We start from the raw sequence: 6193 nt of genomic DNA, 5'->3' as shown, positions 1-6193 counted from the left end.
AATGGCAACCCACTTCCCAGTCTTGCCTGGGAAATCCTATGGACAGAGGAGTCTGGCGGGCTACAGTCCATGGGGTCACAAAAGAGTTGGACACAACTTAGTGACTAAACAGCAACAACAAGGTTTATTTGAGATTCCTTTTAGAAAAAGAAAGGGGACTTTTTTCCTTGGCATGCTTATCTCATCACATGTGTCTCCTAATTCATGCAAACACACATACACACACCTGCTTGTGTTCAAACCAAGGGTAGAGACAGCCAAAGACAGTGGATGTTCATACTTTTAAAAGGTAGTTGATGGCCTCGTCTCCCTAGTTAGTTACAAGGAAGGCACCCATGTCTCTATGCTGGGTTGTGTGGTTGACACAGGTTACACCATTTAACCAAGATTTTAAATCTGAAGTAAATCCTAACATGTAGCATGTAAATGCTCCTGAATTTGCACAGGTAAATTGTGTGTCTGGATGAGGTCACTGAGATTTAGCTCCTTCATTTACATCTCTGGGAGAGCCAAGAGTACACAGAGGAGTTGTTTAATAGTTATCTGCCATCCCCACTTGCCTTCAAACATTGTGATTTAGATAGAACTCTAATGCGTGAGAGCAACTTCTCCCCCGAGCCTTTTTCAGAATATAAATTAAGTGATATTATAACAGAAGCCCTCTCTGAGCTCAGCATAATGAATATGAACCATCATGTACTCCTGACCAAGGTCGTGGGATGAGAATGAATTACTCTATTAACATCTCTTTTAAGTAGCATTAGTGATAATAAATGAAGAGATTTGATGTAATACTGATAATATTATTCATGCAAAAATCGCATACTTTATCTTGTTAAAACAATTAAAATGTGCTTTGAGGATATTTTACACCACAGAAATATGATGCTTGAGAGCACTTATTGCACGTGACTGAATCCATCAGCATTAGCCAGTAATGCAGATAATCTGATAAAAATCGAAAAGCTGATTTGTATGCTATGCTAATTCAGGATCATCTCCTTGGCCCAAGGTACTACCCAAATGCTGCCTAAGATTGCCACAAGCTTCACTGGTGATATTAGATTAAATTCAATCCTTTTGCTTATGATTTTTTCCAAGAAATTACATCCTCCGTTCTTCAGTATAAACCCTCTTTAGCTGCTAAGCAGCCTCTAATATCACATTTTAAGCCTGGTATATTGCTGTTTGCTTCCCAGACATATTTAAGCTTTGTTGTCAGTCATGGATCATCTTACCTACATCGTGTAAGTCCATGAAAAGCAAAGATTGCCGATGTCTTTTGATAGTGACCCTATTCTCAGTACAACATTAAAATAACTTGTGTGGCTCTTGAATCTGGAATCATTACATGAATGAACACAGCAGAACCATTTTGTGGTACAGTTTGCCATGGATTAGAGTGGTTTGTAAATAAATCACATTCACCATGAGAAAAACTCTAACACAAGTACATCAGCAGGGGTTGCCTTTGTGGTCCTGGAGCTACAGAGTAGTGACAGTGGTATGACACCTTAAATGGACTAAGTGCCACAAAAGTGGACACTTAAAAATGGTTAAAGTGCTCAGTTTCACTTCTGTGAGAAGTAGGAAAAAAAGTCAGTGGCATGGGAGATAGTTCTAAGGCCGAGGGACCATCTCCTTCCCCCACCACCATGACCCACCTCATTACCAGCATCTCACTTACATGTTTCCCACACACAGGAGTTAAATGTTAGGCAGATCTTCCCAGACCGAGTGACACAGTTTCCTTCCCAGTGGGGTTCCTAACCAACAGGTCAACATTTGACCGCAACGTTCACTCCCTTCCACCCTTCTCAACACTGTTCCCTCCACTTATATACACACTATGCACACACATTTTTAGATTCTGGAGAATGAAAATATTCACAGTACATGTGTGTGGGCAGGCGGTGAGTCTAAACAGCTTCTCTTAAGGTGAGCAATCATATTGTTATGATTATCTACTAAGAATAGTGTTTAAATTATTGCAACTATAATATTGTAATATTATTACAATAATACAATCATATTATTACAATAATAACAGTACAGTAGTTTTTGTGTTATTCTCATAGAAAGCTTCATGTGCTTTGGAAGAAACAATTATCTTTAAAATCTCTCAAACACGTTACACTTGGGAAATTTTCGTATTTTAATTAAGACGACAGGGAAGCCGACTGAATAGCAATGTCTATCCCGTTTCCATCAGCTTTTTAATTATGCTTGGCATGGTCATTTCTACTTGATCCCACATAAATTTTGCACGTATAAATGGAGCTGAAGTTTCAAGACAGGGATCAGGTTTTGCATTACTGACAAAACACATATTTACATGAATGAGGCTCCTTGACTGTACGTAATTAGTCCTGAGACAGGAGGCTAATGGGATCCTCAGAGTGAGGACTTAAAGTATTAGTTTCTCATATTTATGATTAATGCTTTTCTTATCAGCCCAAGGCTCGGAATAGGATCATGTAAAGCATGTCGGGTTAAATCATTCTTTGTTACAAAATACAGACATTATACCTTGGTGAAGCCCAGAGGAAAATCTCGGCTTGCTATCTATACCTTCATCAGAAATAAGCTAAGTCAGAGACAGGAACCTTGCTTTTCATTCTTAATACTTTAAAGGATTTCCTAAGAATGGACACACTTAGAATATGGCCCTCCGGTTAGCTGTAGGCACGTCACCATAAGATGTCTGTGCTGTGTTTGCAAGCTCAGGGTTTATATTCTTACTTCATCATTTATTCACTGATAAATCAGATACATATAACAAGTGTCAAAAATCCATCAGGGACTGACAGTATGCAAGTCAGGGACTGGGGCTTCCCAGGTGGCACAGTGGTGAAGAATCCGCCTGCCAGCGAAGGGAATGCAGGAGATGCGGGTTCAGTCCTTGGGCTGGGAAGATCCCCTGGAGGAGGGCATGGCAAGCCACTCCAGTATTCTTGCCTTGGGGAATCCCATGGACAGAGGAGCCTAGAGGTTTACAGTCCATGGGATCGCAAAAGAGTCGGACACGACAGCACACATGCACACACACAAGTCGATGACTGGGGTTCTGTGGAATAATGGAATTATTTGGCGTCAATAAACTGAATTTTCCCTTTGGGAAAGGAGTCAAAATCATCTGGTTAAGGACCCCCAAACTAGATTATTTAAAAGGTTCCCAAACTTTCTCAATTCGTGGTGACCTCTAATGTCTCAGCCCTTGTTCTTCAAAGTGCATCCAGGCCAAAGAGCACAGTCCAGAGACAGATATCATGTGATACTGCTTATATGTGGAATCCAAGCAAAACACAACACAAATGAACTTATTTACAAAACAGAAATAGACCTTCAGACACAGAAAACAAATTTATCATTAACAAGGGGGAATGAAGGGGTTGGGGGCTAAAACAGGACTTTGGGATTTAAAAGGGGAACATTTAGCAGTTCAGTGTATTAAATTGTTCAAAGTGAAGGTGTTAGTCACTGAGTTGTGTCTGATTCTCCAGCCAAGGATGCTGGAATGGGTTGCCATTCCTTCTCCAAGGGAACTTTCTGACCCAGGAATCGAACCCAGGTCTCCTACATTGCAGGTAAATTCTTTACCATCTGAGCCATCAGGGAAGCCCTAGTCCAAACAACTCTATTAGTACTGATACCCTAACAACTTTGTAGCTGTTTGAAAACCTCATAAACATCGCGGTAAAAACAAGTAAAATTCTCTTCTGTTCTTCAGTTCCAGTGAGTGCCCGCAGATGGACCTGTGCCCCCGCTCGAGCTGCCCAGCTCCCAGACCTCGGCCTCAGCTCAGACCCTGTCGTGCTCAGCTTACCTGCGTCGGTTTTCACAGGCCTCCTGCTTCCCAACACAGCCACCGCCAAAACCCAGCTTCCCCGATGTATGGCATCCTTCGGAAAACAGCCCCATCCAGCATGGAAGCGCCACCCTGCCTCTGGCTTACAGTTTGTGTGACGTGGGCCTCATGTATTTGTGTGCCTTGGCCATGCTCGGATCATGCAGAGCTAGCTCATCTTCAAGGTACCGTGCAAGTCCCAGGACCCATGACACTCTGTGCATCGCAATGTTCCCTTAATTATTGCTGTGTGTCTGCTTTGGTGCTGGATGTGGGGGTCCCATATGGACTGTGCCTTCAGAGAACTCACAGCAGCTTTGCTGGGACCTCACCTGTAGCTGCTTTGGTGCAGGGAAGGGGATGGGTGGACGGCGGGAGGGGTGGGGGCAGCTCAGGGTGGGTGGAGTAGAGCCTGCAGGTGTGGCGATGATCCAGGCCAGCTAGGGAGCCAACAGACCCTGAACTCTGGGAGATGTTAGCTGTCTACAGTGTTAAATGTCTTGGATAAAAGAACACTGGAGCTCGGGGAGGGCATAGAACTTGCCCGTCATCACATCAGCAAGGGGCAGGCATGCTCGGCTGGGTCTGTGTTTTGAATTTATTCTCCTAAGGAGAACACACAGTACAAACACCTGCGTGCCTGTGTTCCTCACTTGAGAGTCAGGAACAAGCTACACAGAGGGAGTCTGCAAAGAAGAAAGTCATCTATGGTTTTACATAGATGTTTCACCTCTCCTATAATAAAAGAGATCAAAGTTTAACTAAAAGGATGATTTTCCTAAAGTTTATGTTTCCAATGAAGCTGTTCTACAGAAAATATATAGTTTCGCTAAAGACATGCAGAAACAGTCTCTGTTGATGAAACTGTTGTCTAAATAGATCAGAATTTTTAGAGGAGGATTTGGTAATAAATGTATATCAAGACCTTAAAATTCTGCACACTCTTTCACCCAAAAATTCCACTTGCTGAAACATTGTAGAATTTATCTACATTGATTTTCATCTCAGTATCACCTATAATCCTAAATTTAAAAAAAATTAAATGGAATACTGATGGTCCTTCCATTGGTTGGTTAATTGTACAGGCATCGACAGTTTTAAGAGGACTAGATATGCATAAAATATTCGTGATTTAATGTTAAATAGCAAACAAAAATTAGAAAAAATTTGACTTCCTTTTTGCAGCAAAAAGATTGTCAGTTATGCTGAAATAAAAGGAAGTTGGCACCAAAGTAATGTTAATTACTGTCTTTCTGAACCGTGGGTGGTCGAGGTGTTCTCTAAACGTCTGCATGGCGGGTGAGAAAGAGGAGACGGCAGGTGCAGCCTTGATGAAGAGCACCTTGGAGAAGAGCCGGGATGACAGCCCATGGGAGGCGAGCGGTAGAGAGAAAGCATGTGTTTGCGGCCGTGTCCTCAGTGCCCCGCACGTGGCGCCCTGTCTCGAGTAGCAGAGCCAGAGGCAGACAGAGCAGCCGCGTCTCATCAAGGACCCAACTGGGCTCCTGAGTCACAGAAAAGTAGAAACAGACTGTCGATGCCAGGCTGGCCCTTGGGCCATCAAGTCTGGTTCTGGGCTCTAAGTCCATTAGCGGAGTTAAAGGATCCGCAATCTACACTTTCAGCCGTGACCACAGGGATAAAAGGTGGCTTGGCCTGGATAAAGGTGGAGACGCCATGACTGTCTCCCCCTTTGTTACCACAGTCCAGATGAGAACAGGGACAGCAAAGATGTATGTGCACGCTGACGCAGGAATACATGCCCGGGGGAGTAATTGACATGCGAGTAAGATAAAACACTGATGACTACCTACAGAAAAAGACATTTCATATTTAAGTATTTTTCAGCATGAGAGTATATGAACACCAACAAAACAAATCATATTCCTTTATAGAATAATTTCATCTGTAATTGAAAAACTTAACAAAAAGTTAAGTCAAGGCCCATTTCCTTGAAGTTCCATTTGCAGTTCTCTAATTTGAGACGGAGAAAGATGATACATGTAATAAAGATTATTCTCTGAACTGTTTTTGAAATATTCTCATTTTTTAATATTAAAGGCAAAGGTCTATAGATATCCCTAGGTTTCAAAAATAAGTATGCTTTACTTGTATCGTGAGAGTAGAAAAATTTTGTCAACACACTTTCAAAAGACGATTTGATTTATTAAAATTATCTCTTTAAGAAGATAAAGTGGCTGAATCTCCCTTCTGCATGCTGCAGTGTTCATAGTGGATTTTGAGAGTCAAGAAGCAGGGAGTGAGCTATAAATAATCTCATCCTGCTTAAACTCCTTCTGCTCACAGCAGAGAGAGAGAAAAGGAGGGAGGGAGAGAGACAGGAGG

The sequence above is a fragment of the Dama dama genome, chromosome 27 (genome assembly GCF_033118175.1).
Source record: "Dama dama isolate Ldn47 chromosome 27, ASM3311817v1, whole genome shotgun sequence".
Taxonomy (NCBI): Eukaryota; Metazoa; Chordata; class Mammalia; order Artiodactyla; family Cervidae; genus Dama; species Dama dama.
Note: the sequence above shows the minus strand (reverse complement) of the source record.